Genomic DNA, 23053 nt, shown 5'->3' on the forward strand with positions numbered 1-23053 from the left:
TCAGGTCGATGAGGCGGCAGTTCAAGGGCAAGCTGGGCTGAGCCATGGTTGTTACCCCTAGTCAGAGTTGTTGTGTGACTCACCCGTGATTCGGATTGCGTCCTGGCATCGAGTACTTGATTCAGGGCTAGTAGGTGACAGGCTTGATATGGCTCAAGGAAGCGTCAAGCTGGGTCCAAGTGCAAGCAGTAGTTCGACTTGGTGGACGACTGCAAAAGACAATGCTGGCACCTTGCCTCTCATTCACGGGGCAATAAACACACCGCGACCGGTTCGGTAGAACAGTGACCTTCAGCTGGTCTGGTCCTCCAGCTGTTGTGAAGCCCGATAGGGGGGATCAAGAACAGGATAGTCCAGTTTACGGTCTGTTCCCCCAGCTTCAGGAGATTGTAGCGCAGAGAGGTCCACTGCAAAGGTCACTATCGATGTGCTCTGGGAGAGGGCAGGGGGGATTCCTTCCTTCCTTCTGCCTTGGATGGCTCCTTCTTCACCTCAGGCTGAGAGCTTTGGAAAGCACAACTTTCCCAAAGGAAGTCCATTGAGTTCTTCTCAGGTGAATCCTTGTGTCTTGAGAGGATCTGAGAGAATCTTATAGGCAAAAGTAACCATTAGTCCAATCCCTTCTGATGTCACACTCAAAGTGCTTTGGTCCAGACAAATTGGAGGGGACAGGAAAGAGAAAGAGACAGAGAGAAACAAGATAGTGGAAGTCTCCTTCCATTAACCAGAGCCTTTGTGTGGTACAAGGCGCAATACTAACAATTAGAAGACAAAGACCCAATTTAGCTTATACAGCATGCTGTGCGAAAAACTATACTCAGTTGCTTTCAGAATTGTTGTTCTCTTGGGCTATACATCCCAACCATGCACATATTTATGGACCCTGTGAATGGAGGAGCACCCTCACTGTGTGCCTTGCAGAATCAAGGGCTCAGGGGAGGCTTCCACACCAGAAATAATTTCCACTAAAGTTAGGAACTGCCAATGCCCTCCTCAGGCTCCATTCCCTAAGTTGAAGACCACATTTCTTCCTCAGGCAAACATTATTTTTTAATCTAGGAGTCATGCTATTTTGGGCATTGCAAACTAAACTGCTGCTTAAGTAATCAGGGGTTTCAATACTCAGCTAAACGGTAATCATTTTATCCCCCTCTAAAAGGATGAAAGGCTGAGTCAACACTGGTGGGGGTTCAGAAAGGGTGTCCTGCAGGTTACAGAGCTTAGCTCCCCATTTTCTTTTCTTTTAACTTTGTGTATATGTTTTGTACTCTGAGTAGGTTATTACAAACCCAAAGTAATGTAAAAGGTGAACTGTTGCTGCCCGTCTCCTGTATCCAGCCAGATAAAAGCTGATATTTGAGATAGATGGCGGCAGGGCCCCCTCATACATGCGCTACTGCACACATAACAATCTGCCCTTGGGGCGGTGGAAGCCAAATAACAGAATACCAGAAGTGATGGGACGATATTAGCACACTGCAGCACAGCAGCTGGTGGCTACAGTTTCACATAACATTCCACATGACTGCACTTTTAGACACAGGAGATGCAGAGATTGGTCCAGAATAACACTGTTCTGATCAGGCACCGAAGCTAGAATGTAAATCAAAGTGTCTGTGTGCTAAACTCAGTAATGTGGACAACAGGCCACACATCCCAATTTGTTGTCACTTGGATTTGCCAGAATTGCTATGCAAATAATAACCTACAACACATGAGAAATCCCCACCCAGTGAGGCCACCCTGCCCTGCGAGGTCTGGGGCAATTTGCCCCTCTGACTGGCACTCCCCTTGTAACAGCCCTGCATGGATGATGAATATACTTATTTTCCCCAATTTGATGCCAATTCGTCTCCCTTGCCTCAAGCCTCGAGGAGCGGCAACTCAATGAAGAGTTCCTGAGGCTCTGGGCTGGCTGCCCTTCTGACAGAAAAGTGAAAGTGCTGATCATGGGGGCAGACAAACAGTAACAGTGGTGGTGACCTACAACACCACACACCGAGGGAGGGCAGAAACAGAGCAGCCGCTTCAGGCAAGCTGCTGCAGTGTGCCACCTGCACAAGAGGAGGGGAAGCATCCAATCCAAGGCAGGCAGGAATCAGGATAGAAGACAGGGCCTGCTGCATCTCAAAGCATGGGCCCTTGTGCTGCTTGGCTCTGAGGCTCATGCGGGTGCGCTCACTAGCTTTGGCACCCACAACCTCACCCAGCAGTCAGGGAAGGCAGGGAGAGCAGTGACAAATGAATGGTGCATTGCAAAGATGGGTGGAGTCATCAGACAACACAAGCACCTCCATATCAATCATCATTATTGTTTGTTTTGTTTGGGCTATTAGGTGGTGCTTTAGCACCACATATAAGTGCAAACTATTGCATTAGAGTACAGACATGCAGAAATGGGACACAAAGCTTGTAGATGTTTGGTTATTTGTCCACCCAGTTCCTGCCCCTCCCCACTCAAAACACTTCCTCATGGGAACTCTTGTAGCTCGCTTTAATCAAGCATTACCATCATACTTTGCATCCAAAGCATCTGCCAGTGTTTTCTAAAAGCAGTCTTCTGAGATGTAATGGCTTAAGTGGAGTAATAAATGTGCTACTGATGTAATAAAAATGTCTTAAGCAGGTCTGCCTTCAGCCACTAGATTTATACGCACTATGCGTGTCCTTCACTTAAGGCCTGCTAAAACAAGCAGTTTTGCCTTGTGTATAAGTATTAGGCATTTGCAGGGACTGCTATTAGACACCTAGGTACTCGCACCATTTTGTACCCGCTACCATCAATATCCAGTTAATACCAACGTGGCACTGCCTGGCAAGTGCCTTTCCTATGCCTACACGAAAGCCCAAACTGTTGGCATTGCCAATGCATGTTGTTACATCTTCCTAGTTCCTGGCTGTCATCCCCGCTCTGGAGCTAGCAGTGAGCAGCACGTGTCAAATCTTCAAACTGATTGGTTACCCTGTTGTGGGGTTGGGTGGTCTGGGGCAGTAATGAGTCATTTCATTAGTTTAGGCTATTTGGTGGCCGAGCCACCTATAAACCAACACTATTGCATTAGAGTACAGATGGGGAGAAATGGCATCTGCGGAGGGACACAAAACTTGAAGGTGCTGTTTGGCTATTTGCCCACCCATTGACTGCACATGGCTATGCTAATCCTATGTCCATTCCCTCCCAGATCCTGCCTCTCCCCACCCAACCACCTCCTGATGGGAACTCTTTCAGCTCGCTTTAATCAAGCCTCACCGTCAAATTTTGCTCTCAAAATTGCCTGCCGGTATTTTTTCAAAGCAGTCTTCTGAAACGTAATGACTTAATTTGAGTTGTAAACACGGTACTTAAGTAATAAAAATGTAAACCAGGTCTGCCTTCAGCACTCAATGCATATCCTTCACTGAACAGCTTTGGCTTGTATAAGGCATTTGCCAGGCACTGCTATTAGATGCCCAGGTGCTTGCACTATTTTGCACCTGCTACCATCAATGGACAGTTAATGGCACTAAGCAGTACCTGGCAAGTGCCTTTCCCAGGCCTACAAAAAAGCCCAAACTGTTGGCATTGCAAATGCTTTTTTGTGTGTCAAATGTGCGTGCAGACATGCATGCACAAAGCATATGCGATTTTCTGGATGTAAATGAGAAAAATAAATAAAAAGCACAATGTTTTATAGTCTTGTGACTTGGCCACACACCAAGAACTGCCACCCCACCCTACGCAGTGCCAACCCACCCCTCCAAATTGGGCAGCAGTTGGGGCCCCACCCAAGGATGGTGACCCAGGGCATGTGCCCCTTTTGCCCACCAATAAAAATGTCTCTGGGTTTTGCAGTGTCTTTAGATTTGTTGTTAAGACACTAGATTGCAGAACCGGAACAATGACAGCCTGGGGGTCACATTACAGACACTAGGCCTCATTACGAGTTTGGAGGTAGCCATGGTGCTTTTAGTGCCATGGCTTCCTCCAAAATCGTGTCTGGGTCAGGGTTCCTTGAATGAGGAATTACCGGGTCATTCCAAACTTGGAGGACCCAGTAATTCCTCATTCCAAAAACCCATCCCCATTCCCATTCGAGCCCCCATAGGGTTCAATGGGAATGGGGGTGGAGCTAATAACGGGCCTGTTTATAACGGGCCCATTATTAGTTCCCTGGTCCCCTTGAGGGACCCGCAAAGGACGTCTGATCTGACCAGACGTTCTGATCGGGTCCCGCAAGCGAACCTCGTAATAGGGCAGAATGGTTTTACCGGCACCATTACAGGTGCCGGTAAACCCATTCCGCCCACCTTGTAATGAGGCCCACTGAGATATCTATGTTGCATCATGTTTTGGTTAAAAAAAAAACTATTCACCAGTGGCTATTTTGGCCAAGTATGTCCGATTCTAATATGTTTTTGATTTTTGGAGCCAATTGGATCCTGGGCTACAGAAAAGGCTCACAATTTGCTACACATCCAGGAAAATTGACCCTCGCCACTGCCAAATACTTGGTTTCACCAAACAAAGACTGTACAAAGATTTTGCAGTGTCTGTGCATTTCATGTTCTCACACTAACTATGCATAAAGCGGAACAAAGAAAGCCAGGGGGCACAGATACCTAGACTGCATATCTGGTACAGTGGAAATGAACCTGCGAAGGACACTGCTCCGGGCCAGTAAAATGGAGAAGTCACAGGCCACGGACCCAGCTTGGTGCTGGTGGGAGCTTTTCTCATCATGCAAGGCACTACTAACTGAGACAACTGCAAAACTGCCACATCTCGTGGATCCCTGAGTGAACCCAGCGCAGTGTTTCTTTCTCCTGTTGTGACATATTGTAATGTTATGGCATTGGGCATCATTAGGAGTGTGGCGGCCACGGAATGAACGGTGCTGGTAAGGGACCGGCACCGTTCATTCCGGGCCGCCACATTCAGAGTTCTGCAGCGGGTCCTGCTCTTCACGCCTGGTCAGACCAGACGTGCAGAGCGGTACCCGCTAGCAGGCCGGGATGCTAACAACAAGCCCGTCATTAATGGGCCCGTTGTTAGCATCCTCCCCATTCCCATTTGAGCCCTATAGGGGCTCAAATGGGAATGGGGACATACTGGGTCCGGGTCCTGCGAAAGGGAATCACTGGGCCCTCCAAGGTCGGAATGGCCCGGTAAGTCCCCTTTTGCGGGACCCGGACCCAGACCCAAGTTTGGGGGTAGCCATGCTGCTAAAAACAGCATGGCTACCTTCAAACTCGTAATGAGGCCCATTGACTCCACTGTAACAGTGCCAGCTGTCGTACATGGGGACCTCTTTTTAATTGTGCTATTTAAATTAGATAATAAAATCCAACCAAGAGGCACACTCATTCACGGAGACCCAGTCCTCACATCAGGGGGCTGCATTTCTGAAGGTCGTTGATCCAATTGAGAGTGGAGGGGGCAGAGTTAGTGTGGGACAGAGAGGGGCCTCCACATTATTTGGAGTCTTCTGCCATCCTGATTCTCTCTGCCTCTCTTTCTCTATCCTGCCCCCTCCACTTCCTCTGAAGAAAAGTAGGGTGTGACATCAGAAGGACAAAGGCTACTCTTATCAAGGGCAGGGACTGAACCCCTAAAGCAGGCTTGCACTATTCCAATCACCTGGGGACCTTTTCCTATAAAAGAAGGGGTTTCCCAACAATTCTTGGAATCATCCTGAACCATCCTGAAGATTGTGTTGGACCCTGCTGAGAGAGCAGTCCTCTCTAAAGTCCTCCATTTGTGAGGTGGAGGCAGGTGTTCCAGGGCAGAGACCAACTATGTTGCGTAACCATCTCCACAAATCATTTGGGGTGATCTGCTGCTGGAACAGGACTAACTTCTCTGCCAGCCATTGCGTTATATAGGACCTGACCATGTTGGGGGGACCCCAGCAGTTGTGTGCCAGCCTCCCCCATGTTTGAGAGCCAGAGAACAGGACTCATCTTGTCCCTCTGCCCCTGGACTTGGACTCACAGCACCCTGAGAGCCAGGCCAGCTCATGGGAGCCGTGCAGAGCCTCACTCACTATCATAGCTGTGATGAGAAAGATGCCTATTTTAGTCAGGTTCCTGAACCTAACTCCTGCAGCAAATTCAGCAGGGTTTCTACTAGGGGCAAGCAAATACTCTTTTTTAATACATATTTTTGTTTTCAATTGGAAATTTAAACAGCGTATGTTATCGTTGTTTGTCACAAGTCCACCAATAGTGTGCCATAAGATATGTGACTAGTGAATTTTCAGCCGAAAGCATTCAGAAACCATCAATCAACGACCCAAACATTTCCCTTGTCTCTAAAACGAAACCTTTTCAACCGGTCACCTTTATTTCCACGATTTGTCCTTGTTTCACATCATAAACAATGTTGTGTGTAATTACGAATTTTCGCTACCTCATGTATACATGTATATATATAACAAGCTCTGCGACTGTGTATAAAACAAGCTGCATGTCTGTGTTCAAAAAGTACAAGGTTGGGAATTGTCACAATTTCTTTTGTCCTGTGACTTAAGTCTTAAGCGTACATTTGCAATACCCATCAGTGATTTTTAGGCATACATTACTGTGCATTCTGGTACTTGTATCCTCCATTCAAGAATGGGAAAATTACACTACCGCCATACTTAGCACATTGTATAATGCCTTCCAAAAAAGTCAGACATATCTTGCAGGAGCACTCATTTGTAAAGAGGCAAAAAAGAGTAATACGGCTTGAGCCAAAGAGACCCTTGTGTGAAACATAGCAAGAATAGATGTATGACATATTGTAAATTATCTAGCCGGAATTATATAAGGATTTATATATTTGACAAGATGTTTGCAATGTTATTTGTGCAAAATTCAAATCATCTCTATTAAACAGAGCATTCGCAATTAAATAAAACATTCTTGATAGCCAAATAAAACATATTTGTAAAAAACAGTCCTACTAATCAGGCTTCAGACCCAGATGCAGCACAGATTCAGCAACCATCAAGGTGATTGGCGATGCACCTAAAATCCTTGATGATGCCCATCCTTGCCTGGTTCTCCTTGACCTCTCAGCGGCATTCGACACAGCAGATCACCAGACATTTGCCGACATTCTTCATTACTACACGGGATCAGATAAATTATCCTCAGCTGGTTCAAATTCCACCTTGCTAACTGTCACCAATTTATCCAAAAGGTTTCCTACAGATCCCCAGCTCTACCCATCACCAGTGGTGTTCCAGAAGGATCCATCCTCTCCCCTGTGTTCTTCAATCTTTACATAGAACAGCTCGGAACCCTCCTGGCTCCACACAACATCCACATTCAGCAATATATAGATGACATGCAGCTCTACCTCAAGATATCCTCCATCAATGCTTACCTGAAGCTCAACTCGAATTTCTACTGCTGACCAACACCACCAAAAACCCTGAAAAATCCAGACATGGCTCTCTGATATGAACCTCGAGGGCTTTACAACCCAGCGGACCACCAGCATCAAATCCCTTGGGTTCTACCTTGATAAAAACTTCACCCCAACCCACTTGGTCTTCTCCCTTATCTGTGTTGCCTAGTGCCTAGATGCTTTATGGCCATAGTTCATGCTCTATATGTGTTCATAAAATACAATACAATACAACCAGCACATAGCAAGGAAGAAACAAACAGTTTGCTACCAACTTTCTCTCTTGCGGAAAATCACGTCCTCCATCCTAGAATGCAACTTCAGATCTGCTGGCTGGCCCTTTGTCATCTCCCACCTGCATGGTAGCAATGCCCTTTTGGTAGGCCTTCCAGTGACTACCCTTGCATCCCTGAGATGTGTCCTACATGCTGCAGCATTACTCAAAGGACATTCGTCCACATCTTAACAACCCTCATACAACTACACTGGCTCCCACTACAACCATGTATCATCTTCAAATCCTGCTGCATCATCTACAGTGCTGTCGGTCTGAAGTCCCCAAGCTACCTCACTATGAAAGTCAGCATCACCATAGGCCTACGATCCACCAGACGTAAGGGCATGTGCAGACTTGAACTCTGCCGGTGCAGGAAGGAAAGACCCTGAAGACAGGCCTTCTCCGTCTATGCCCCTAGACTCTGGAACCTCCTCCCTGTCAACACCAGATTCACCTCCTCACTTCTACATTTCAGGAAGGAGCTTCAGACCCTCCTTTTCAAAGGCTAGCTCCTCCCCAACACCTAGGTCCACACATCCTGCACTCCCTACCTAACCTAAAACTGGGTGATCTGCTCACACCTGTTTCCTCTCCGGGTTGCTTTTGGATCCCTTGCTGCAAAATTGCCCACCCTCCCCTGTTGGCTCCTATGTCTCTTATATCTCTGCTTCCCTCAACTTGTCCGTTCCCCTAGGATTTTTAAAGTGCTCCGTTGCTTCCTGAAGCTAGGTCTGCACTTAAGAAATACCTTCATAATAATCATCATCATGATAATAATAATACCACCAGATCTGAGAAGATAAGTGGATGATTGGGCTCGGATGATTCAGATCACAGTGTACACTTAGAAGGAGAAGGACCACCAACAACCATCAATTTTTTGCACATCACAACGTTATTTATATTCTGGCTTACTCATGGCAACCTCTTGTAATATTACTTCCCATGATGTCCTAAAGTATTACAGACTGATGCCACTCTCTGAGATATAATTTTCTGTGATCTGATTTCTGGTGAAGTCAACACATATCATATGCAAATACAGGGCACTTTGCACATTTTTTACTGCACAGTGCTTAGCAAATCCTATAACCAACCCCACAGAGCACCAACCACCTTGTCTACATTTCTACACTGCGGTGGAGAAACAAGAGGAGGCATGTTAGGTCCCACCAACTCTTCCGCTCTTGGTATGTGGTCAAAGAAAGACCCCTTGATCCCCCGTCAAAGAATGGGCAGTGTTACCTGGTGCAAAGCAGTGCAGCGAGAGCTGTGTGGCCTAGCTCTGTGCCAAAAAAGACTGCACCTGACCTATGAGTGTGGAGGACTTCTAGGTGTCCTCACAAAGTGGGATGCAGTCAAGAACTACCCCATGAAATGTAAGTACTTTCATGAAGGGGCATGAGATTCCACTGCACATAAGACTAGAGCCAGGGCAGCCACTATGCTGCTCTGATGTGCTTGATGCACTGCCACTGCCAGAATGGTTGAATCCAGCGCAGCCTGGGAAACTGTAATGAGTACACTCTGAACAGCTCTGTGCCTGTGACGGTTCTATGTGATTTTGTCGAAAAGATTTGTAGTAGATTTTGCCACAAATATATGTTGGGGGAGACACTGTGCAGAGCACCCCCATAAGCCCTCTACGTTATTTATTCACCTAAACCAACCACCCACATATATTTGCAGAAGACTTCATTAAAATAAACTCAATGAAATCGAATTGGGTGAAATCTGCTGCGGCAAAACCCCCCCATGTGATAGTTATCTGCACTGTGTGGGTGCTATAAACCACTTCTGAAATGTAAAATATACTACTGTACCTTATATGCCAATCTAGAGAATGTTATCTCTCTTCTCTCTGCCCTCATCTCTCTCTGTCCCTCTCCTCCATTTCTCTGTATTACTCTCTCTCTCTTGCGGTCTCTTCCTCTGCACAGTGCGTCTGTCTTTCTCTTTCTTTCAGTCTCTTTCTCTCTGGGTGAGAGTCATGTCAGAGTTGTAGTTGGCCCATTAATTGATGAAAACTAAAATGCAGTGAACGCACCTCAAACTATAGACAGGCCCCAGGTACAGTACTGTTCAATGAGACACGCAGCTGCCCCTGATTCTCAGCCCACTAAAGTCATTGAAAGAAGCTTTAGTCAGCCTCGTTTTGCTTTCCGATGGGAAATAAAGCGCGTTTTGCAATGGTTCGGGCACGTTTCCATTATTTAAAAGGCGTTGGAAAATCCTTTTAATATTTGCCATGCAGTGTCACTGATCTCCCTGAGAATGCACTCTCTGTCCTCGACCTTCACACGCAAGTGTGCCCATCTTGGAGAGTCAACATGCAAAAAGGGAGCTGTGAACCTGAAAAGCAAGCTCTCTGACAGGTAGAGGCAGGCGCCCCGCACCCCCATCATGATCCAGGCTTGGCACGTCTCCAGGGAGTAGTTCCTACATCCGGTTATCCCGTCTGTACCTTTATTATGGGTTTCATGCATTAGGTAAAGGACCAGGAAAGAAAACGACATTAACTAAACATAGTGTCATGATAAAGTGTGATGCAAATTGTGCATTTTCAAAGAATATTTATTCAGCAACACTAGTCAAAACTACTAGCCACAGAGTGAATTAACTCATCAAACTGGCCCAATTTGGCCAAAAAAGTGGCACACAGCAGCATTTTGTGTTTTTGGTGGCCATGGGCCTATTGACCTATAGGCCACTCCGAGCCTGCATCTGGTCCTCCATATCCAACCTTCAGGCTCTTCCAGTTCCTCATATCCCAACTTAAGACTGCTCGGGTCCTCCCTATCCAAACATCAGGCTGTTCTGGTCCACCTCATCCAAACTTCAGACTCTTCCAGTCCCCATATCCAAACTTCAGACTGCTTGCGTTCTCCATATCCCAACTTCAGAATGCTTGGGTCCTCCCTATCCAAACATCAGGCTGTTCTGGTCCACTGCATCCAAACTTCAGACTCTTCCAGTCCCCATATCCTAACTTCAGACTTACCACGCCCTCCATATCCAAAGAAGGAAAAATCCTGGCAGGTCTTATTGAATGTGTATTCTGCATTTAGCAGAAAACTCTAGAGTTCTTCACTTAAGATGTTTGTGTTCTCATGCATCCCCACCCTTTGCACTCTTGACGGATTTTGTATGGACCTTCTGATCTCCTCTTGGACACACACATTCTCATTGGTATCCCTTGTACCTGCCCAGCCCTGGATCCCTTACACTGTTGCACCTCTTCCTCTTTATTGACATCTAGAGCGTCTCCGGAAGCAGTGATTAGAAGGGCTGTACATTTGAAGGAGCATTAGACCTGGACGTCGGCGCAATCTTCTCTTTTGTGCTAGTTATGTTCTTAGATCAACAGAGCAGAGGACCTATGTCTGGATAGCGAGAAAGGCTAAAAACCTCTTAACATTAATGAACAGAGGACACTTGTTCACTTGAGTGACTGTCGCTCAACTGTGAGTTTGACGGATAGCCCACATAGCCTTATGATAAACTTTGAGGGATGCTCTAGACATGCTGGTTAAAGGGATTCCACCATTTACGTTCTGCTGTTCTGCAGAACCTTTTGAGACCTCCGAGCTTCAAGAAGAGACAGCGGTGTTGATTTCTGAGATGGACTATCCCAACACACATAATTTCCCTTCTTCCATCCTCCCAAGAGGGTTTTGCACCGACCCCCGCTCGTAGTCCATCGGGAAACGGTGGTCTCCCAAACAGACTATATCAGCAGGCCGAACTCAAGATGCCCCCTACAAGCAAAGGTGACTTCTGTCAGCCTTATTCAAAAGCTCTAACATTAAATTGTTTTTTATATATCACCCTTAATGCCGGACTCCAGCCTCTAAGCGCGGGCACCCGGTACAAAATGACTTGGACTGACTTTGCACTGCAAAAGTACACTTTGCACAGTTCCACGAATCAGGGTTTGTGTCAGCAGTGCAATGTGATTTTAAACCGTGCAAAAAAAGCACAGCCGCCGCAGGCGTACAGGCAGTTAACACCAATTACTGGAGATCCAATAAGTTCCCCTGAAGGGGAAAAGTAATTCGTTCAACACGAGCACTAACTTAGCAGTCAGTTTCCAAGCCTCTTACAGTAAAGGTTTGAAGGCGCCTGCTGTGCCATGAATCACGCAGTTATCCTTTGCATTTTAATTATAGTGCAGCTGGTTCTATAGTGCGGAGATTTATGTCTCCAGTGCAGCGTCGGTGACAACGCAGGCTACAGGTATTGGATAAGAGTGAGGAGGAGCCTTGTCTGTCTGCAGGAGCACGGCTCTGATTTCAGCTCATGCCCGCGGATGCAGCAGGGCGGCACGTCTGGGAAGGGAGTAGAGTCACTCCTTGACTGTCCTCCATTACTAGGACCCTCGACCCCCCTCCGCACCCCCCACACCCTCACGCACACCCCTACACCGTGCCCCAGAGGAGGGAAATGGGGCTGGATCATTCATGCTCTGATCCCGGGATAAAAGGTCACCCTCATCAACAAACATTTTGGAGCCAAATATTAACATATTTTCACACAAACGGATTACAAATATTCATCCTTTTTTAATGAAAAAAGCATTAGGAAAACTCATCAATTCATTACAAAAAAGAATGGATACCTTAGTTGCTGCTTTATGTTTTGCAGGAAATCTTGCCCATTTCGTTTTCATGAGGAACTGCACATGTATTTGTGTTTTCAACCGAATTTGGTATTGCTATTCCCCAGAACAAACAAAAAATATAAGCATTGGCAATGCCAACAGCTTTGGCTTTTGTGTAGGCATGGGAAATGCATTTGCTTGGCACTGCTGTAGTAGTATTAACTGGCCATCAATGGTAGCAGCAGCAAAATGGTGCAAGTACCTGGGCATACAACTGCAGTGACTGGCAAATGCCTACTACTTATAAAGCTAAAAATGTTGGCTTTGCAATGCTTGTTTTTAACAGGATTCTAGTGAAGGATACCCATTGCGCTTATAAATCGAATGGCTGAAGACAGACCTTGTTAGGAAATGTTTACTACACCTTTAGCACGTTTACAGCTCCACTTAAGTTATTAACTCTCCGAAAATTGCTTTGAAAAAACACTTGCAGGCACTTCGAGCACACAGTTTGATTGCAAGGCTTGACAAAGTTAACTCAGAAAGATCCCAAGAGGATGTGTTTTGGGCAGGGAGGGGCAGAAAGTGGGTGGGACCGGCCATAGGGATTAGCATGGCATTGGGCAGTTAATGGGTAGGTAAATTCCCAAATAACACCCACAGGCTTTGTGTCCCTCCTCATATGCCATTTCTCCCTAGCTGTACTCTTAATTAGGATGACCAAACGTTCTGGTGTTTTGCCAGGACGGTCCCAGAATTGGGTGCTCTGTCCCCCTTTCTCAAGATTATTTTTCCATTGGAACACACAGTGGTGCCGGTTTTTGGAAGTAGGTCTTCATAGCTGGCAGGCAGGAATGCATAATCTCACACAGAAGAAATGCTGCATTTTACGAAGATAATGATCGTTTGTGATAAATCAATTATAATATGTGTTTATTCCACCAGTAACACTTAAACCTCCTTCTCCTCGAACGCTACTGAAGTGTAGTGCCTTGACAGCCCCTGTCAAGATTTAATCGTACTTTTATGTTAGTTGCCCTGTCCCGTTTTTTTTATTTTTTCAAATCTGGTCACCCTAACTGTAATGCAATAGTTTGGTCTTATAGGTGACGCTTTAACAGCCAAAACTGACAATGCCATTGCCATCGGCATGGAGTGAAAAGCGCTTGCGTGCTGGCCTGCACAGGAGCCCACAGGCACTGGCTGTTTATCCACACGCACTGGGCCCTGAGAAGGAGGTGGTGTGGGTTCAGGCCCAGCTTGCAGCTATTTGCATGGCCAATTTGCATGCATGGAACTGTGCTCTGCCTCGGGCTCTTCTGCCACATTTTTTTCGTTTCCAGCGGGACACAGTGGCTATTGTTTGTGCTGAGAGTGATGGTACTTGCTCGGCGGCCATTATCTGCAAATGTACCGAGGACGTCAGGCGTTGTTATAGAGATGTACTCAGCAAACAAGGAGAGCAGGCAGCGACTCCACAGACTGTACCATGTGGGTGGGCAAAGCCATGAGAAATGGTCTTTCAAATTAATATGCAAATACACCCTTCAAACTCACATTTGGTTACAGACTAGTTTTCATAAAGGAGGGTGGAAACGTGCCATATGTTACATGAAAAGATAGACTGTTGTTGGTTGCTGAAGAGAAAGTGAACACAGGCGAGAAGGATTACTTTCAAAGGACTTTGTAAAATCAGCATATCCCTCTAAAACAGCACTGCTGGGAGTTGTGTTGGGTGCACGGCCAGACCGTGATTACTCACAGTCCAGTTTTCAACCTGGGGTCGTGACTCAGGTCTGCCAGCAGCATCAAAGATGCCCCCCAAAGCATCCCGGAAAGAAATAGCAGCTCACCCTTTGAAGTGGACTCTAGACTAACAAATTATGTGACAGGAACATGAAAACGCAGGCAGGGAAGGAAGAGGAAGTGAGCTGTTTAGAAGCGAGGGGATATAATGATTCCGCGCAAGGAGGCTTTAATGTATTCCAAGAAACAAAACAAAAAAAAACACTCACGAGCCATGGGAAAAAAGCACTCTGAAGCACCGCGAACTTTGAGGGTCTGTGTTTTATCAGATTGAAAACTCAACGCTCTAGGCATTTCAGTTGGATCCTATAGCGTCGGGTCTGCAAGATGCAGTTTAGTCGCAATTTAAAGACCCCCATTTTTTGACAAAAGCACCCTCTGCTCAAAGAGCACTCGTTTGTGGATGAGGGCGCTGTTTTCAGTACTACATGAGGAATTGTCATATTTGCCTGCTGGCGTGCCCTACTAGCCCATGGAAAATAGACCGGGAATTATTTGCTTTGCAAAATGTTTCCATTTCTGAACACTTGTAGTGCAAAATATAAACCACCCGAGATGCAACTCTCCTTCCCAACCCGACTAGGGGACATTGAAACCCATGCACCGGGTTCCGGCCCACAACCTGAAGTAAACCGCAGCCAGGACCGGGATGATCCTCCTGCACCCTTTCCAGCTCCCTCTACAGTGCAAAGTAGTATAGGTGTAGTAGCAAGAACATTATATCAGTGTCATAGTGTGCAGGTGGGCCAGCTGAGCTTTTAGAAGGGGCTTGTGATTACCCACAAGGATTGGTGTTGCCCAATAGTGCAGGCTCGAACCGGCCCAGGTCGAAACAGGCTCTCCAGTCCAACTCTCGTTTAGGGTCGATGCCTGTCCAAGGCACGGCCCAACCTATAAGCTCTGCCATCACCGCTCACCTGCTGCACGGTGATTTGTGCTATGTTAGGTTTAAAAAAATGAAGCCAGGCTTGTGGATGTGCCCAGTCCACCGTGCATAAGCACCTCTTCCTGTTCTGCCCCTCGCTCAACAGGATTGGCTGTGGTAGCACAGGGAGTCACCAGATCGACCTTAGAGAGGCTGGTGGGAGACGCCTTTGCCCTTTTTCCCAAAAGCTCACTTTAAGGCTGTCTCCTCTTTGATGATTGGAGTGCTGGGTGGGTGCAACGGGTGGTGTGCAACAGGCAGACTCCAGCGGTGGCGAGTCGGATGACGACTTCCTCTTAAGATACATTTCCATTCCAAGCCCCATCCGATCCTTCCATAAACCTGTCCCCTGCCCACCCCAGCTTCACTCCTTGCCCTTGAACATCACCTCATGATCAGCCCCACCCCATTGCCCAACTTCTCATGAACTTTTGTTAATGCGCCACCCCTCCACCCTTACCCTCCCAATACAGATTAGTAAAGCCCCCCATGCTGCTGCCACCTTGCTCCAGCCCACCCCAACAAAACCAATCCTCCATCCCAGCCCATCGGATGTCTCTCCTGCCTGCACCACAGAAGCACCCCCCACCATTCCTCTGGAATTGTGTGCCCCCACAAATCAGATCCAACTTCTCCCATGCCACCTCTCCACTCCACTCCAGCATTAATTCGCAGTCAACAGTTTTCTGCCACCGCTATCACAGCTAATCCTTTGTAATCCCCCAGCACTAATCCGCTATGCCGCAGCCACACCGATATGCCTGGCCACCAAACCCAGTATCCTGTGCAGGCACCTCGTCGCTAATCCACCCTGTCACCACTGCACAAATTCCCCATCGCCGTCCACGCGCATAATCCGCTATCCTGCCCCCCACCCGCCACTAATTTACCATGTCACTGCAAAAGGGTTTTTTTTATTTTGAAAGTACATGCAATGCATGATTTAGCTGCCTACACCTGTGACTCCTTTCAAGAGAATTAAAACGTCACACAGAATGTTTCAAACTAGTTATTGTAATGTCTTCTTATTTGACACATCAATAGTTTTTCTTTGAAGCATGTCTCCTTTTCCTCACATATGAAGCATGTCTCCTTTTCCTCACATATGAACAATTCAATAATGTTGTCTTTTCATAAAGAAAGACAGGAACCAAATGTCTTGCGCCCTCAGCACAACAAATTTTATTTTCCAAATTAATAAATCAATGCTTTCAATTCTATGCCCTCATGCTTTCAATTCTATGCCCTCTACACGTGTTTCACTATCTTGTTTTTTCAGATAGATCTTCAAGAGGGACTTTACACGTTTTTTAGCAATGCAGTTATATGTACTTGTTCCTTCCCCTGTGCCGCTACATTCGTCTAGTTTTTACTTTGGGAAAAGTTGTTCGTTTTAAAGCTGTCCCAATTTATGGTTTTTAGATGCAAAGCTTTGGCTCTTTCCCTTTTTGAGTTGTGTCTCTCGTTCTCTGTAAACAATCCCGCTCTCGGCCTGATAACCGATTCCTCACATATGAAGCATGTCTTTGGGCCTTTGTCAAACAATGAAAAACAACCATATTTCCTTTTCACACCTTATCTTTTCTTTTCAAGCTATTTCTTTTAGCCGTCTGCTGAATTGCATTTTGATGTGTAGTCTTCCATTAAAACTATCAAAATGGGGGAAAATGACACTACAATCGTATTCTTTTCGCTCAGCATATTTATTTATGGATTTATATCCAGCGCTCTGAGGCCTTTGAGCGAACGGCGCCATTTAAAAACTAGCATAGATAGATAGATAGATAGATATACTTGCCAGAGTATCATCATTTGGGTGTTTTTCAAGTCATCTTTATTTGTTGAAAGCCAAACATGGGTGCTAGAGAGGGTTTCTTTTGTGCCAACCTTGGTCATGCCACCCTCGCCACTAATTCCCCATCTCACCAGACATTGTTCAAGTTCCCTGCCACAGCCCCCCATGCCTAATCCACCATCTTGCTCCAATTCACAATATTTCATGTGTAATATCTTGAAATGCATACAGGGATGGTGGATCATTGGTGACTAGTCGCCAGTTTTTATATTTGGCAAACATACGTGCAGTGATCATTGCTTACTCACACACATGTTCATGTTTGCAGGGTTTCATGATGGGGGTTGAGGGGCGCGGGTGTCTCTGGGGGAGATTGTTGCTTAAGGATCCCTATAGAATTGAAGGACATTTTGAGGCCAGATGAAGGACAACACTTTTTTACATTTGACAAATACATCTGGGGTGGTAACTTACACACGCTTGCAGGGTCTCAAGATGGTGGGGGGCTCTGGGGAAGATTTAGGTACTGGTTGATCCCTGAAAAACGAAAGGGCATTTTGGGAACAAAGGAATAGCCAGAGATTTTTATATTTCGCAAATGTTTGGGATCGTGATTCAATGGTACGACGTTGTTTAATCGTCCCTCTTTTTCAATTAGTTTTTTACGACAGATTTTTGCCGAAAAAACTAGTTGAAAAATACAGAGTTGGTGGGTAAGTGCATATGAATGGTAGGGGGTGGGGACTGGGTAGTAAAAAAATGGGAGCTTGTTGGGAGGGAACACCACAAAATATTTATATAAAAATGTAGATTTGTTGTTTCGGCAAAAAACTGTCGGAAAACAACTCATCAAAAAACAAACGGGCGATGTAAGCACATAGCTCAATTCAATCACACAACCCGGAGTGTGTGATGTACAGTGGGCTTAGTGGTCATTTGTCTGAAAACCCACCCTTAGGCAGAATATCTTATCTGCAAGCCCCATCAGCATGGATGCATGTACTCCTCTGCCACCACTGATTGCATGCGCTCATGTAGGGTAGTTTGGGCTTAGATTCTGTGTCAAGCATGTAGGTAAAGTAATACAGGGAATTGAGGGGTGCGATTTGCAGATTGGCAAGGTAGCTGAACAAAATGAGTGCTAGTGGGCGAGTAGCTTCTTATGCCCGACTGACAACATGATCTTTTTACCTTAGGTCAGCTGTAGTTAGTCCTAAAGTATGTCTTTCATTTAAAAAAAAAATCTAATTATATAAACTGGCAAGTAGTGGTTGCTGAAGCAGTTGCAGACAGTGAGATTTAGAGGGTAATTCATAGACTTCAGCGCACAAGTGGCGCACGCGGCTGGCACACAGAGTGCGCGTGCGCCAGCTTGCACCACGATTTTCGGCGCACATTTGTTCCATGAATCGGCCCCTTAATTTTGGAATAGTTAGCTTCAGCCGCACAAAGTAGCACATTGCCATGGAGACCGCAGGAGATGCTATGCCAGTTTCACCAGGCGGAGAAAGCACTACTTACACCTTTGGTTGCCTGTGGCAGGCTTTTACTTTAGAACTGAGCTCCAAAGTATTAGTCGTGAACATTTTGGTGGGCCTCTGAGCCCTGACTTAGTAATGGAAGGCAGATATGACCCTCCTATGATGAGACACACTTTCTAGCATGTTGTAAAATTCCCATGCCAATTTCAAGATATTACAATCATTGAAACGTTCCTATCTGCTGGTCTTTGACATCACCCCTTTCTATACTGTGTGTTTCGGGTGGTGAGTGTTTTAATGTATTAGCTTAAAAGCAAGTGGCAAGAGCCAAGATACCCTTGGTTCAAAGTTGAGCTCTAGAAGTTCTTTTAACATAACATAACAGGAGGCTGATATCTTAAAAGGCACCTTGCAGATAATGGATCACAGTTTAATTGCCATCCAAGAAGCGATCAGTGCAGGCATACGTCACAAGCTCAATGGTGATACAAAACATAGCTTAAATGCAGGCAGCCCTGTGCTATAATTTAAAAACATATGTCGGAGCAGTTGACTTTGAAAATGACAAAGACAATGTGAATTCAGGTGAACTTGCTGTTGCACTTTTCCTGCAAGTGAGAACTCAGAATAGCCATGATTCTCTTATAAGATTACTTTGCAGAACTATAAAATATATTGCATGTGTTCCCTTTGAGAATACAGTGTTTTGTGTAAGGCAGCAATTAGGATCGAAGAATACCTTGCAGCTGATTCACATTTGAAGCAGCTTGAGATGGAACTTAACCAATTTATGGGCTGCCCAACATATTCCACTCCAGGAAGTATACGGCTCTGCTCTTGACTCGGCTCATGGTTGACTCTTATAGCCAGGTCAGACCCCCAGACTCGGCCCTGGCTTGGCCCTAGCCAGGAATTCCTTGGCTCTCCCTGATCTACTCTAAAGGAAAAAGCTGAGTTACGGTACAGAACCAGGCTGTGCAACAGTGGCGGCACCGCCGGTCTCTTACATCTTCAACAGCACGGGCGTGTCAGCCGACCCATTGAAGGTGGACGACATCAAAGAAGCGACACCCCCCATCACACCAACTGGAATCCGCAGCTTCCTGGGAATGACAACCTGCTGTGGGAGGTTCATAAACAACCTGCCTACCCTATCTGAACCATTACGATCCACAACCAAAACAGGTGCAAAATACGAGTGGGATGCGAAATGCCAGGATGCTGTCAACAACATCAAGGAAACCCTATCGAGCAGCACCACCATGGCATACTACGATATTAACTTACAAACTTACATGTCGACGCAAGTCTGGTTGGATTGGGGGCTGTACTAGTACAGACCTCCTCAGCAGGATACACATGGCCCATAGCATACGTGTCAGAGCCCTCACTCCCAGAGAACAACACTATTCACACTTCGAGAAGGAGGCCATTGCCATTCTGTGGGGTTGCAGACACTTTCACCTCTACTTATACGGGCGGAAGTTCCAAACATTTACAGACCACAAACCACACATTCCTATCTTCACAGGCTCAGCGCCACACGCCCTAGCACGTGTGGCCAAGTGGTTTGTTCCAGCTACAACAATAGGACTTTGACCTCATATACAGGCCTGGAGGTGACAACCCTGCAGATTTCTTGTCTAGACACGCATGTGCTGCCACAGAATCCAAAATAGCAGAGTCGCACGAGAAAGAGGAATAACATCTGTTCCATTGTGGGCACGGCAAAGCCCAAGGCAGTAAGCATACCAGAGTTATTTGAAGCCACAAACGATGACCAATGCAGCACCTTCATGAAGAATTCCATCCTGGCGGGTGTGGAACACGTTCCTCCAACACAACCGCACTGTATAAGCAAGAGAATTCCTTACGGGCATCGTCACCATCCGCCATGAACTATCGATTACGTAGGCCTCATCCTAAGAGGGGTCTGCATCGTGATCCCTCCATCCCTGCAAAGGAGGATAACTGCACTGGCACACGAAGGACACCATGGGATGGTGCACACAAAAGCACACGAAGGACACCAGGGGCTGGTGTGCACAAAAACCAGAATCAGGGAACGTGTATGGTTCCCCCACATAGACTCCAAAGTGGAAGACATGGTAATGGCCTGCCTCCCGTGCCTATCCACTTTAGCCCCACCAAAGCACGAAACGAGAAGCACATCACAATGGGAGTCAGTGTGGCCGACTTCTGTACAGTACAAGAGAGAGTCATTGACGAACACTCTCGCTTCCCAGAGGTTGGGATTGTTTGCTTCACTGCAGCGGAAGTCGTCATACCGGCACTGGACATTTTTTGGGACTGCCTAAGCAACTTAGGAGCAACAACAGACCACCTTTCCAAGGGGTTCAGTTCACCCTATACATGGAAGAACTGAAGATCGCACACCACCTCATCATGTCAAGATGGATTCATGAGGACACTGAACAAAGTCCTGAGGATTGCAAAGTCCCAATCAGCCCTGTGGGAATTCAAACGTTTCACCCCACGCATCAACAAACACACCCCCAGCTGACATCATGTTTCGGGCCATGCTACAATCCTCCATACCACACCATAGCCAGAACAAAGCTAAGTGGATAGACAAGAGGGAAACATGTGGATAGAGGAGGAAGAATGTACACATGAGTCGCAAGAGACGAGCTAGGAAATCACACACCAAAGCAGGGGACTAAGTGTTAGTATTCCGGAAACGCATCAAGGTCGAAGCTAGTAAGTACTTTCGAGACCAAGCCATAGACAGTGATGCGACGAAAAGGAACCATGGTCACAGCAAGTAAGAACGGGAAGCTGCTCACCTGGAATGCATCCTGGTTAAATCAAGTCCTTAAGACACTGTGGAAAGAAAGCAGTGATACGAGAAGGGACAGCAACAGGGATGAAGGAGAACCAACAACAAGAGAGCTAGTACACCTGCAATGTTGGCACCAGACTGGCAGTCCACATGACAGGTGTCATCCCAACGAAGACGAAGTGGGCCCTGAAAACCTCAATTCCGACCCTGGTGGCAGCCCAGGACATTGATCGACTGAACAGCAGCCATCCAGCTCTCCTCTGAGACTGACCAGACGGCCGATACCATTTGAGAACGGCGCCAGACAACCTAAGTGACTATGTGCGTGAGTGAAGACTTTCATGATATACCATGAGTAGAATGTAATTTGGTGTTTCATGTAGAAGAAGAGGAATGTTATGCCTATGTCACCAGGTATACGTGGTGACGTATAATAAACGCTGCAACGTCCTCCATCGCGGGCAAAGCAACGAGAGAGACCCGGACGTGTCCCTTATTGCGCTGAGTTATACGCACACAGAGGCCCGTCTCCCCAGTTATCCACAAACGGGAGCGCCGGCACCATTGCAACACTGATGTACCTCTTCCAACCAGGACGCCTCCCACTACCATGAGCCTCTTCCTCTGCCCCTTCTCATGTGCCCCTTCCTCTCATCCATTAACAAGGTGCCTCTAATTTGAAGCCCCCTTCGCTCTTCTGATCATACACGCTCATAATCTTTCACTCTCATATGCATCCTCACTCTCTCTCACAGTGTCTGCCTCACTTGCATTTCTCCCTCTTGCTCTCTTTCACTGTCTTGTTTTACCTTCTTTCTCTTGAACTCCCTTTCTCTCTCTCGCACCTTTTCTTTCTTGAACCCCTTCTCTCCCTCTCACTCTCTCCACCTCTCTACCTCTCACCCTTTATTCTTCTCTTGCACCCTCTCCCTTTGAGCCTCTCTCCTGTACCCTCTCTCTCTCGCTTTCTTTCTCTCTCTCTCGCTCTCACTTGAATGCACCTACACTTATATACACCTTCACTTGCACGCATCCTAGCGGACATGCGCTTTTACCGGCGTGCAACACTTGCTTCTTCCACCCTTACTGTTGCACCCTTGCACCTTTGCTACCCAACATTTCGCACTCACTATCACTTGCGCTCACACCCATGCACTATCATGCCCTCTTGTACCCTTGTTCACCCCCACATTTCTTTACTCCCCATACTGTTTCTCACACTGTAGCGTGGTTAACTTTATAATGGCACCCTTGGCCGGTCTGATAGCGTTGTCCTCACTCACAGGCCCAGTTATGGACACAAACGTGCACTCACAAACCTTCTCACAATTGCTTACTCTTGCACCGCATTCTCTTGGTCATGTACTCCAGCTCTTGGATGCACCCGCGCCCTTGCCCTTTTCCCCCACACCCTCCACCTGTGGATTGCTTGGGGTAGGACGGGGCAGGATTGGACTGTGGACTTGGTTGAAGGTATGGGGTGTGGAGGGAATGATTGGGGATGTAATGATGTGAGGTATTAGAGTTAGGAAGGGAAATTATATGACTGGGGATTACCTGATGGGATGGGTTGAGGTTAGTGAGGAATATAATCAAATTGCAGATTCATTTATAGGTTATTTGATGGTAAACTAATGGATAGGATTGCATTCAGAATGTATTGATGCATTTTGTTGTGGCGTGGGTAATGATGTAGATGTGGTGTGATACCTTTATCATGAAGATTTTTTGTATAACACAATCGCTATTTGCTTTATCCTCAGATGTGATAGGTAGAGTGGCCAGATTGGCTATGATATGCCATCCCTATCGTAGCCAATCATTCCATCCTCTGCTGGCATCCACACTCCACATTGTACTGCCATGCTTTGCCGGTTGAAACATAGAATTACAAACATGCACAACCAGCCTCGATTTCATTACAACCCTTCACCAATCTTGTGTAATGTTAATCAATGCAAATACCTGTTCATCTGTGGCCCTTATTTAAT

The sequence above is a fragment of the Ambystoma mexicanum genome, chromosome 6p, assembly GCF_040938575.1.
Source record: "Ambystoma mexicanum isolate Mex_15411 chromosome 6p, UKY_AmexF1_1, whole genome shotgun sequence".
Taxonomy (NCBI): Eukaryota; Metazoa; Chordata; class Amphibia; order Caudata; family Ambystomatidae; genus Ambystoma; species Ambystoma mexicanum.